At 52.2% G+C, this 12,906-nt stretch overlaps 1 protein-coding gene across 1 annotated transcript in view; it reads right to left on the minus strand.

The window, feature by feature from the left end:
* The window catches only part of LOC137537282 (zinc finger protein 184-like), a 127,520-nt gene that overhangs the window by 95,568 nt on the left and 19,046 nt on the right, over window positions 1–12,906 (minus strand). The gene's annotated exons all lie outside the window — the stretch shown is intronic.

Consider the following 12,906-nt stretch of genomic DNA (forward strand, 5'->3'; position numbering starts at 1 on the left):
CATTGTGGCAAGCCGCGGGCGCGCCACCATGCACAGTTCCGCAGCAGCAGCAGCAGCGTCAGTGGCTAACATTCCTCCCATAGCCACTGGCCTTGGACACCTTGGGCGCCGCCCAGCAGGAGCATCTGCAACTCACGCTGCAGAGACACAGCAGCAGCAAAGTGTAGCACCTGCTCCGATTTTCCTCCAGCCGGGTCGGAAACGTCCCATTGAGGAAAAGCATGCAGACACTGTGGTGCAACTCATGACGGAGGATGAGCAGCCCGCCATCAGCTCTGCATCTGAGGCCTCCACCCTCACCACCACCACCACCACCCCTGTTCGCAGCAGCCGCCCAGCAGGGTCTGGGGAGGAGGCCAGTTCACCGTCACTCGCCGACCTGTCATTCAGCAGTCTTTTGACCCCAGGCATCATGAGTAAATTGTCTGCTGTTGTTGGCGATCTTGAGGAGGAGATGCTGATGGGCACTTTGGGGGATGAGGGATTGGACAGCAAGACTGTGGCGACAGTCAAGCAGTCCATCCATGCATCAGGAGAGGAGTTTGGGGGGTCCTCATCCCAGCAGGACATGTTTCAGGAGGGGGAGGATGTTGATGACCCGGTGACAGACAGAGACTGGGTGCCACCACCTCCAGGGGATGTCGTCCTCAGCAGCTCTGAGGAGGAGGAGGAGGATGCTCTTGTGGGCCTTGCAAGGAGGCGCATCATTGCAAGCATTGGCAGCAGCAGTAGGCAGGTCCCACAGCCTGCTGGTGTCTCAGGCTCAGCAGCAGCAGCAGCAGCATCTGCCAGTACCACCACCAGCCGCACCCAAGCCCCCCAAGCCCCCCCCCCAAACCACCACAGGGAGACAGGCAGCAGCGCTTCCATGCCGTAGGGGGATGTTTCTGTCACCAATCTGGCGCTTTTTCACCATGCCCACAGTGTACAGCAAGTACGCCACTTGCAACCACTGTCAGCGGAAGTTGAGCAGAGGTGCAGACCCCTTAAAGTTCTGCACCAGCTCGCTCATCAACCACCTTGCTGCGAAACATTTCCACCAGCATCAGGAGTTCCAGAGGCTGAAGGCATCTGGTGCTGGCAGTGGCACCACACCCATCACTGCACAGCCTTCAGCAGCAGCAGCAACAGCAGCCACCCGCCCTCCTGCTCCTCCAGAAGCACCAGCAGGAGTGCGGAAACGCACTGCTCCTCCCCCCTCTGCAACTTCTGCCGCCGACACTGAGGCCTGTTCTGGCAGCCAGTCCTCAGTGGCCTCCTCCGCTGTGTCTGCTGATTCCCGTGCCAGCAAAAGGCCACGCCAGAGCCTTTTGAGCGAGTCCTTCCAGGGGGTGGTTAGGGCTCTGCCTCCCAGCAGCCGTCGCGTGCGGCAGCTGAACGGCTTGCTGGCACGGGCCATGTGCTCCCAACTCCTGCCGTACACGCTCGTGCAGGAGGGGAGCGACATTCGTGCGCTGCTTGCTTGCGCAGCCCCAGACTGGCAGCTCCCCAGCAGACACTTTTTCTCCCGCAAGGCCATTCCTGCACTGCACCGCTTTGTGATGGCCAATGTGGAGCGAGGGCTGGAGCACGCGGTTGGTGAAAGGGTCCACGTCACCATGGACTCCTGGAGCAGCCGCTTCGGGACAGGCCGCTACCTGTCCTTCACTGTCCACTGGGTCAGCTTGGTGGAAGGGGGTGAGGATGGGAGAGCAGCAGCGGGCACAGCAGCAGCAGCAACACAGTGGGTGGTGCCACCCCGCAGGGTCAGGGGAACTGCAGCAGGTTCCTCCGATCCTCTGCCATCCTCCGGCACACCTGGCCAAACCCCCCGCCTCAGCAGCAGCGTGAAGGCCCGCCACTGCCAAGCGCTGCTGCACTTGGTCAGCCTTGGGAAGACCAAGCTGACGGCAACCCATGTGTTGGCCAAACTCCAGGAGCAGGAGAGGATTTGGCTGACCCCCAGAGGCCTCAGAGTCGGAGAGGTGGTGGCCGACAATGGGGCCAATCTGGTTGCCGCAATAGACAGGGGAAACCTGACCCACATCCCCTGTCTTGCCCACGTGCTGAACCTGGTGGTGCAGAAGTTCTTGCGCACCTACCAGGGGATGGGCGAACTGCTGGAAACGGCAAGGAACGTTGTGCGTCACTTCCGGCACTCGGCTGCAGCCTGTGCGAGCCTGGAAGACGTGCAAAAGGAGCTGGATCTGCCACGCCATCGGCTGATCCTTGACGTCCCGACTCGCTGGAACTCCACCCTGGCGATGTTGGAGCGTCTGGTTGAACAGAAGCGCGCTGTCAAACAGTACCTTGCCCTGGCCACTGTTTCCGCCGCTCAGAGAAGGGACAAGACCAGCAACATCCCGTCCATCGTCCCCGATGATGACTGGAGGCACATGCAGCAGGTGTGCTTAGTGCTGGCTCCCTTTCTGCAGGCCACTAACATGGTGAGCAGGGACCATGCTATGGTCTGCGAGTGGGTGCCCCTGGTTTGTCTGCTGAACAGGGTCCTCGATGCTTTGCTGGAACAGGGAGCGGCAGCCTTGGACCAGCAGGAGCGGCAAGCAGCTGCACAGTCCACCTCTGAGGGGGAGGGGGAGGAGGACTTGGTGGAGGTCCCTGACCTTGCTGCTGATGAGGGGGAGCAGCACAGTGCAGCTGAGTTGGTGCGGGGGTGGAGAGAGGATGAGGCTGACGAGGCAGAGGAGGAGGATGAGGACAGCAGCACTGCCGTCGATGTGCCAGCAGACGTGGCCCGCCTCTTCCCAATGGCAGCGCACATGCTGACGTGCCTGCGCAGAGACCCCAGGGTGATCCAGATGAAGCAGAGGGAGGACATCTGGATCAGCATGATGTTGGACCCACGCCTCAAGGGGAAGTTGAGCCAGTTCCTGCCGCCTGCAGGAGGAGACCCAGCGCAACAAATAAGGAGCTTGCAGCAGGCCCTTGTTGAGCGCTTGGAGGAAGCCTTCCCCCAGCCTTCCACCCCCACTGTCCAGCAGCCAGCACAGAGGCAGCAGCAGGTGCCTGCATCCAGCAGCAAGCGCCCCACAGACCTGCTGTCTCTCAGCCACGAGCTCTACAGGACTGTAGAGGCTCCGGCAGCAGTGACTAGAGAGGAGGTGCATGCAGCAGCATCCTCCACCGGTCACAGCCAGCGCCTGACCCGCATGGTGGCTGACTACATGGGGTCCTACAGCGGGCTTGACAGCGATGCCCCTGTTGATCCCATGGAGTATTGGGTCAAGCGCCTGGAGATCTGGAGCGAGCTGGCGCAGTACGCCCTGGAAGTGCTGTCCTGCCCCCCTTCCAGCGTGCTGTCCGAGCGCTGCTTCAGTGCAGCTGGTGGCGTGGTCACCGAGAAACGCTCACGTCTGTCTCACAAGTCTGTGGACAGACTGACGTTTCTCAAGATGAACCAGGCGTGGGTGGAAGGCGAGTTCCTGGCCCCTGTTGTCGGCGAGAGGGGGACATGAACTGGCTAAGAACCATCGTTAATGTGCCTTACCACCCTTTACCACCTCCTGGCTCCTGCTCACTAAGCCAGCCTGGTTCACTTTGACTATTACGTCGCCTGCAGCCACACATTTTACACCTACAGTGGGCTGCTGTGTACTGCCCTTCTGCTGTCTGTCTGTGTTTCCCACTGCCAGGGTACACAGATTTACCTTCTGCTGCCACTCTGCCACCAGCTATTACGTCAAACAATAGCTATATATCTGTGTAATTTGTTTTACAAACAAAACCAAAAAACCATTAAAAAAAAAAAAAGGTTTAATTTTTCTGAGGTGCCCGGGTTGTAAACTGTGTTGTCCCAGTTGTGTATTGGACACGATGTGGGCTGCACGACCGCTGTCTGGGACCTCCTGTTGTGTTCATTTACGGCCTGGTATCACCGCTAGGTACCAGGGCTATTATGTCACACTGCCTGCCTGCTGCCACACTCACACTACTCCTCCATTCCTCCTGCTGCTGCTGTCTGTCTGTGTTTCCCACTGCCAGGGTACACAGAATTACCTTCTGCTGCCACACTGCCACCAGCTATTACGTCAAACAATAGCTGCTCACATTACTCCTCCATTCCTCCTGCTGCTGCTGCTGTCGGTCTGTGTTTCCCACTGCCAGGGTACACAGAATTACATTCTGCTGCCACTCTGCCACCAGCTATTACGTCAAACAATAGCTATATATCTGTGTAATTTGTTTTACAAACAAAACCAAAAAACCATAAAAAAAAGGTTTAATTTTTCTGAGGTGCCCGGGTTGAAAACTGTGTTGTCCCAGTTGTGTATTGGACACAATGTGGGCTGCACGACCGCTGTCTGGGACCTCCTGCCTGCTGTGTTTATTTACAGCCTTGGTATCACCGCTAGGTACCAGGGCTATTATGTCACGCTGCCTGCCTGCTGCCACACTCACACTACTCCTCCATTCCTCCTGCTGATGCTGCTGTCTGTGTTTCCCAACGCCAGGGTACGCAGATTTACCTTCTGCTGCCACTCTGCCACCAGCTATTACGTCAAACAATAGCTGCTCACATTACTCCTCCATTCCTCCTGCTGCTGCTGCTGCTGTCTGTCTGTCTGTGTTTCCCAACGCCAGGGTACACAGATTTACCTTCTGCTGCCACTCTGCCACCAGCTATTACGTCAAAAAATAGCTATATCTGTGTAATTGGTTGTAAAACCAAAACTACAAAACCATAAAAAAAAAAAAAAAGGTTTAATTTTTCTGAGGTGCCCGGGTTGAAAACTGTGTTGTCCCAGTTGTGTATTGGACACAATGTGGGCTGCACGACCGCTGTCTGGGACCTCCTGCCTGCTGTGTTTATTTACAGCCCTGGTATCACCGCTAGGTACCAGGGCTATTATGTCACGCTGCCTGCCTGCTGCCACACTCACACTACTCCTCCATTCCTCCTGCTGATGCTGCTGTCTGTCTGTGTTTCCCAACGCCAGGGTACACAGATTTACCTTCTGCTGCCACTCTGCCACCAGCTATTACGTCAAACAATAGCTGCTCACATTACTCCTCCATTCCTCCTGCTGCTGCTGCTGCTGCTGTCTGTCTGTCTGTGTTTCCCAACGCCAGGGTACACAGATTTACCTTCTGCTGCCACTCTGCCACCAGCTATTACGTCAAAAAATAGCTATATCTGTGTAATTGGTTGTAAAACCAAAACTACAAAACCATAAAAAAAAAAAAAAAGGTTTAATTTTTCTGAGGTGCCCGGGTTGAAAACTGTGTTGTCCCAGTTGTGTATTGGACACAATGTGGGCTGCACGACCGCTGTCTGGGACCTCCTGCCTGCTGTGTTTATTTACAGCCCTGGTATCACCGCTAGGTACCAGGGCTATTATGTCACGCTGCCTGCCTCATTGACTGCCTGCTGCCACACACTCATCATCCTCCTCCTGCTGCTGAATTTACCTCCTGCTGTCTGTGTGTTTCCACTGCCAGGGAGCACATACAATGGCGCTTCCAACATGCGTGCGCCACCAGCTATTTGTTACGCTCAAAAATAGCTGCATTTCTTTAAAAAAAAAAATTTGAAAAGAGAAATAAGTGAAGAAGAAGACGATATAGAAGAAGATGAAGATGAAGAAGAAGAAGATGAAGATGAAGAAGAAGAAGACGAAGAAGAAGAAGATGAAGAAGATGAAGAAGATGAAGAAGAAGAAGATGAAGAAGATGAAGAAGAAGAAGATGAAGAAGAAGAAGATGAAGAAGAAGAAGATGAAGATGATGAAGAAGAAGAAGATGAAGAAGAAGATGAAGATGATGAAGAAGAAGAAGATGAAGAAGATGAAGATGAAGAAGATGAAGAAGAAGAAGAAGATGAAGAAGAAGAAGATGATGAAGAAGAAGATGATGAAGAAGATGAAGAAGAAGATGAAGAAGATGAAGAAGAAGAAGATGAAGAAGATGAAGAAGATGAAGAAGAAGAAGATGAAGATGATGAAGAAGAAGAAGATGAAGAAGAAGAAGATGAAGAAGAAGATGATGAAGAAGAAGAAGAAGAAGATGAAGATGATGAAGAAGATGAAGAAGAAGAAGAAGATGAAGAAGTTGAAGATGAAGTAGATGTAGAAGAAGAAGAAGAAGAAGATGAAGAAGATGAAGAAGATGAAGAAGAAGATGAAGAAAAAGAAGATGAAGAAGAAGAAGATGATGATGAAGAAGATGAAGAAGAAGACAATATAAAAGAAGAAGAAGATATAGAAGAAGAAGATATAGAAGAAGAAGAAGAAGAAGAAGAAGATATAGAAGATAAAGAAGAAGAAGAAGAAGTATATACAGTACTGAACAAATTTCTGGACACAACTTCTCTTTTCAACTTTTTTTTTTTAAAGGAACATCCCCACATAATCACTTGCTGTTGTTACTTGGAAAAAAAGAGGTTTCTTGCATCATTCACCCTCAAAACAAGTGTTGGAAGCTATTTAAGGCCATTTCGAATAGTCAGCTCGAATAATGAGCTCGAATACCGACTCGAATAGTGAGCTCGAATTTCGAGGTCGAATCGAATAGTAAAAATTATTCGACTCGAATATTCGACTGATCTCGAATAATTTACTATTCGAATTCGACCTAACTCGAATTTTGAAAAGGGGTATTTGAGCACCACTAATACTGAGGAGATGGAAGGAGTCAGGCAGTGGGTGCGGGGTAGTAAAGCAAGCCTGACATACTGAGGTGATGGAAGGAGTCAGGCAGTGGGTACAGGGTAGTAAAGCAAGCCTGACATACTGAGGTGATGGGAGGAGTCAGGCAGTGGGTGCAGGGCACTAAAGCAAGCCTGACATACTGAGGTGATGGGAGGAGTCTGGCAGTGCATGCAGGGTAGTAAAGCAAGCCTGACATACTGAGGTGATGGGAGGAGTCAGGCAGTGGGTGCAGGGTAGTAAAGCAAGCCTGACATACTGAGGTGATGGGAAGAGTCAGGCAGTGGGTGCAGGGTAGTAAAGCAAGCCTGTCATACTGAGGTGATGAGAGGAGTCAGACAGTGGGTGCAGGGCACTAAAGCAAGCCTGTTATACTGAGGTGATGGGAGGAGACAGGCAGTGGGTGCAGGGTAGTAAAGCAAGCCTGTCATACTGAGGTGATGAGAGGAGTCAGACAGTGGGTGCAGGGTAGTAAAGCAAGCCTGACATACTGAGGTGATGGGAGGAGTCAGGCAGTGGGGGCAGGGTAGTAAAGCAAGCCTGACATACTGAGGTGATGGGAGGAGTCAGGCAGTGGGTGCAGGGCACTAAAGCAAGCCTGACATACTGAGGTGATGGGAGGAGTCTGGCAGTGCATGCAGGGTAGTAAAGCAAGCCTGACATACTGAGGTGATGGGAGGAGTCAGGCAGTGGGTGCAGGGCACTAAAGCAAGCCTGACATACTGAGGTGATGGGAGGAGTCAGGCAGTGGGTGCAGGGTAGTAAAGCAAGCCTGACATACTGAGGTGATGGGAGGAGACAGGCAGTGGGTGCAGGGTAGTAAAGTGAGCCTGTGAGCCATTTCACACTGGTGGCAGCATTGCTTTATACTCATGCTTGTGGCTGTTTAAACCCAGAGCTGCATACTCACATACAGATGATGTCACTATACTCCGCCTCTGGGTCTAAGGCTGTGCGCCTCAGCGCACATCCTGACGAAGCTCACAAGGGGGGCGGGCAGAACGTGTCGATGGGCGGGTTCAAATCCCACAGCCAGTGCGGCGGTAGCAGAAGCAGCGTTTGTAGGTGGTAAGAGCGTCTCCCCCCTGAATGAGCACGGCAGTGCAGGACGGGTAGCGCTGATACGCTGACCATCAGAAAAGCCAGCGATACCATTACACATAAGTTGATGTGGGTGATCCTGGAGGAGGCGGAATCCGGAGGTATACCAGACGGAAGCCACAGGAGTTCCACAGGATTGGTGAGACTTATACATGCCGGCATATGCTGCTTTACGCTTGCAAGCTGAAGACCTCATCATTTTTCACTGTAACCTGCACTAGCTCCCTCCACCTCTCTGAAGATTGGATGAATTGGTACTACCCGAAGGGGTGTATGAGTGCAGAATGTGTGGTGGTGCACCACCATATTATGGGTGTCAGGTCCGAGCATTGCTAGATGAGCAGTTTCCTGGAAAGTGGATTGGTCGTCGTGGGCCAGAGGAATGGCCCATAAGGTCTCCCGATCTGATCCCCTTAGTCTTTTATCTTTGGGGTCATCGGAAGGCAATTGTCTATGCTGTGAAGATACCTGAAACTACGGATACTGGAAGCCTGTGCAGGGATTTCTCCTGCGGTGTTGCTATCAGTGTGTGAGGAGTGGGAGAAGAGGGTACGGATACTGGAAGCTTGTGCTAGCATTTCTCCTGCGGTGTTGCTATCAGTGTGTGAAGAGTGGGAGAAGAGGGTACGGATACTGGAAGCCTGTGCTAGCATTTCTCCTGCAGTGTTGCTATCAGTGTGTGAGGAGTGGGAGGAGAGGGTACGGATACTGGAAGCCTGTGCTGGCATTTCTCCTGCAGTGTTGCTATCAGTGTGTGAAGAGCGGGAGAAGAGGGTACGGATACTGGAAGCCTGTGCTAGCATTTCTCCTGCGGTGTTGCTATCAGCGTGTGAAGAGTGGGAGAAGAGAGTACGGATACTGGAAGCCTGTGCTGGCATTTCTCCTGCGGTGTTGCTATCAGTGTGTGAAGAGTGGGAGAAGAGGGTACGGATACTGGAAGCCAGTGCTAGCATTTCTCCTGAGGTGTTGCTATCAGTGTGTGAAGAGTGGGAGAAGAGGGTACGGATACTGGAAGCCTGTGCTGGCATTTCTCCTGCAGTGTTGCTATCAGTGTGTGAGGAGTGGGAGAAGAGGGTACAGATACTGGAAGCCTGTGCTGGCATTTCTCCTGCGGTGTTGCTATCAGTGTGTGAGGAGTGGGAGAAGAGGGTACAGATACTGGAAGCCTGTGCTGGCATTTCTCCTGCAGTGTTGCTATCAGTGTGTGAAGAGTGGGAGAAGAGGGTACGGATACTGGAAGCCTGTGCTGGCATTTCTCCTGCAGTGTTGCTATCAGTGTGTGAAGAGTGGGAGAAGAGGGTACGGATACTGAAAGCCTGCGCTAGCATTTCTCCACCGGTGTTGCTATCAGTGTGTGAGGAGAGGGAGAATAGGGTACGGATACTGGAAGCCTGTGCTGGCATTTCTCCTGCGGTGTTGCTATCAGTGTGTGAGGAATGGGAGAAGAGGGTACGGATACTGGAAGCCTGTGCTAGCATTTCTCCTGCAGTGTTGCTATCAGTGTGTGAAGAGTGGGAGAAGAGGGTACAGATACTGGAAGCCTGTGCTAGCATTTCTCCTGCGGTGTTGCTATCAGTGTGTGAAGAGTGGGAGAAGAGGGTACAGATACTGGAAGCCTGTTCTGGCATTTCTCCTGCGGTGTTGCTATCAGTGTGTGAGGAGTGGGAGAAGAGGGTACGGATACTGGAAGCCTGTGCTGGCATTTCTCCTGCGGTGTTGCTATCAGTGTGTGAAGAGTGGGAGAAGAGAGTACGGATACTGGAAGCCTGTGCTGGCATTTCTCCTGCGGTGTTGCTATCAGTGTGTGAAGAGTGGGAGAAGAGGGTACGGATACTGGAAGCCTGTGCTGGCATTTCTCCTGCAGTGTTGCTATCAGTGTGTGAAGAGTGGGAGAAGAGGGTACGGATACTGGAAGCCTGCGCTGGCATTTCTCCTGTGGTGTTGCTATCAGTGTGTGAAGAGTGGGAGAAGAGGGTACGGATACTGGAAGCCTGTGCTAGCATTTCTCCTGCGGTGTTGCTATCAGTGTGTGAAGAGTGGGAGAAGAGGGTACGGATACTGGAAGCTTGTGCTAGCATTTCTCCTGTGGTGTTGCTATCAGTGTGTGAAGAGTGGGAGAAGAGGGTACGGATACTGGAAGCCTGTGCTAGCATTTCTCCTGCGGTGTTGCTATCAGCGTGTGAAGAGTGGGAGAAGAGAGTACGGATACTGGAAGCCTGTGCTGGGATTTCTCTTGCGGTGTTGCTATCAGTGTGTGAAGAGTGGGAGAAGAGGGTACGGATACTGGAAGCCTGTGCTGGCATTTCTCCTGAGGTGTTGCTATCAGTGTGTGAAGAGTGGGAGAAGAGGGTACGGATACTGGAAGCCTGTGCTGGCATTTCTCCTGCAGTGTTGCTATCAGTGTGTGAAGAGTGGGAGAAGAGGGTACGGATACTGGAAGCCTGCGCTGGCATTTCTCCAGCGGTGTTGCTATCAGTGGTGTGAGGAGTGGGAGAAGAGGGTACGGATACTGGAAGCCTGTGCTGGCATTTCTCCTGCGGTGTTGCTATCAGTGTGTGAGGAGTGGGAGAAGAGGGTACGGATACTGGAAGCCTGTGCTAGCATTTCTCCTGCAGTGTTGCTATCAGTGTGTGAAGAGTGGGAGAAGAGGGTACAGATACTGGAAGCCTGTTCTGGCATTTCTCCTGCGGTGTTGCTATCAGTGTGTGAGGAGTGGGAGAAGAGAGTACGGATACTGGAAGCCTGTGCTGGCATTTCTCCTGCGGTGTTGCTATCAGTGTGTGAAGAGTGGGAGAAGAGGGTACGGATACTGGAAGCCTGTGCTGGCATTTCTCCTGCAGTGTTGCTATCAGTGTGTGAAGAGTGGGAGAAGAGGGTACGGATACTGGAAGCCTGTGCTAGCATTTCTCCTGCAGTGTTGCTATCAGTGTGTGAAGAGTGGGAGAAGAGGGTACAGATACTGGAAGCCTGTGCTAGCATTTCTCCTGCGGTATTGCTATCAGTGTGTGAAGAGTGGGAGAAGAGGGTACAGATACTGGAAGCCTGTTCTGGCATTTCTCCTGCGGTGTTGCTATCAGTGTGTGAGGAGTGGGAAAAGAGGGTACGGATACTGGAAGCCAGTGCTAGCATTTCTCCTGCAGTGTTGCTATCAGTGGGTGAAGAGTGGGAGAAGAGGGTACGGATACTGGAAGCCTGTGCTAGCATTTCTCCTGCAGTGTTGCTATCAGTGTGTGAAGAGTGGGAGAAGAGGGTACAGATACTGGAAGCCTGTGCTGGCATTTCTCCTGCGGTGTTGCTATCAGTGGGTGAAGAGTGGGAGAAGAGGGTACGGATACTGGAAGCCTGTGCTGGCATTTCTCCTGCGGTGTTGCTATCAGTGGGTGAAGAGTGGGAGAAGAGGGTACGGATACTGGAAGCCTGTGCTGGCATTTCTCCTGCAGTGTTGCTATCAGTGTGTGAAGAGTGGGAGAAGAGGGTACAGATACTGGAAGCCTGTTCTGGCATTTCTCCTTCGGTGTTGCTATCGGTGTGTGAGGAGTGGGAGAAGAGGGTACGGATACTGGAAGCCAGTGCTAGCATTTCTCCTGCAGTGTTGCTATCAGTGGGTGAAGAGTGGGAGAAGAGGGTACGGATACTGGAAGCCTGTGCTAGCATTTCTCCTGCAGTGTTGCTATCAGTGTGTGAAGAGTGGGAGAAGAGGGTACAGATACTGGAAGCCTGTGCTGGCATTTCTCCTGCGGTGTTGCTATCAGTGGGTGAAGAGTGGGAGAAGAGGGTACGGATACTGGAAGCCTGTGCTGGCATTTCTCCTGCAGTGTTGCTATCAGTGTGTGAAGAGTGGGAGAAGAGGGTACAGATACTGGAAGCCTGTTCTGGCATTTCTCCTTCGGTGTTGCTATCGGTGTGTGAGGAGTGGGAGAAGAGGGTACAGATACTGGAAGTCTGTGCTGGCATTTCTCCTGCAGTGTTGCTATCAGTGGGTGAAGAGTGGGAGAAGAGGGTACGGATACTGGAAGCCTGTGCTAGCATTTCTCCTGCGGTGTTGCTATCAGTGTGTGAAGAGTGGGAGAAGAGGGTACGGATACTGGAAGCCTGTGCTGGCATTTCTCCTGCGGTGTTGCTATCAGTGTGTGAGGAGTAGGAGAAGAGGGTACGGATACTGGAAGCCTGTGCTAGCATTTCTCCTGCGGTGTTGCTATCAGTGTGTGAAGAGTGGGAGAAGAGGGTACGGATACTGGAAGCCTGTGCTGGCATTTCTCCTGCAGTGTTGCTATCAGTGTGTGAGGAGTGGGAGAAGAGGGTACGGATACTGGAAGCCTGTGCTAGCATTTCTCCTGCAGTGTTGCTATCAGTGGGTGAAGAGTGGGAGAAGAGGGTACGGATACTGGAAGCCTGTGCTAGCATTTATCCTGCGGTGTTGCTATCAGTGTGTGAAGAGTGGGAGAAGAGGGTACGGATACTGGAAGCCTGTGCTGGCATTTCTCCTGCGGTGTTGCTATCAGTGTGTGAAGAGTGGGAGAAGAGGGTACGGATACTGGAAGCCTGTGCTGGCATTTCTCCTGCGGTGTAGCTATCAGTGTGTGAGGAGTGGGAGAAGAGGGTACAGATACTGGAAGCCTGTGCTGGCATTTCTCCTGCAGTGTTGCTATCAGTGTGTGAAGAATGGGAGAAGAGGGTACGGATACTGGAAGCCTGTGCTGGCATTTCTCCTGCGGTGTTGCTATCAGTGTGTGAGGAGTGGGAGAAGAGGGTACAGATACTGGAAGCCTGTGCTAGCATTTCTCCTGCGGTGTTGCTATCAGTGGGTGAAGAGTGGGAGAAGAGGGTTGCATTGACAATCCAACACAAGGGGCAGCACATTGAACACATTTTATAAGTGGTCAGAAACTTGTAAATAACTCATGAAAGAATAAAGTTACAATAAAACCAAGCCCACCATTGTTTTTCTTGTGAAATTCCTAATAAGTTTGATGTGTCACATGACCCTCTTCCTATTGAAAAAACAAACGTTGGATTCAAAATGGCCGCCATGGTCACCACCCATCTTGAAAAGTTTTCCCCTCACATATACTAATGTGCCACAAACAAGAAGTTAATATCACCAACCATTCCCATTTTATTACGGTGTATCCATATAAATGGCCCATTCTGTATATATTAC

The sequence above is a fragment of the Hyperolius riggenbachi genome, chromosome 10 (assembly GCF_040937935.1).
Source record: "Hyperolius riggenbachi isolate aHypRig1 chromosome 10, aHypRig1.pri, whole genome shotgun sequence".
NCBI lineage: Eukaryota > Metazoa > Chordata > Amphibia > Anura > Hyperoliidae > Hyperolius > Hyperolius riggenbachi.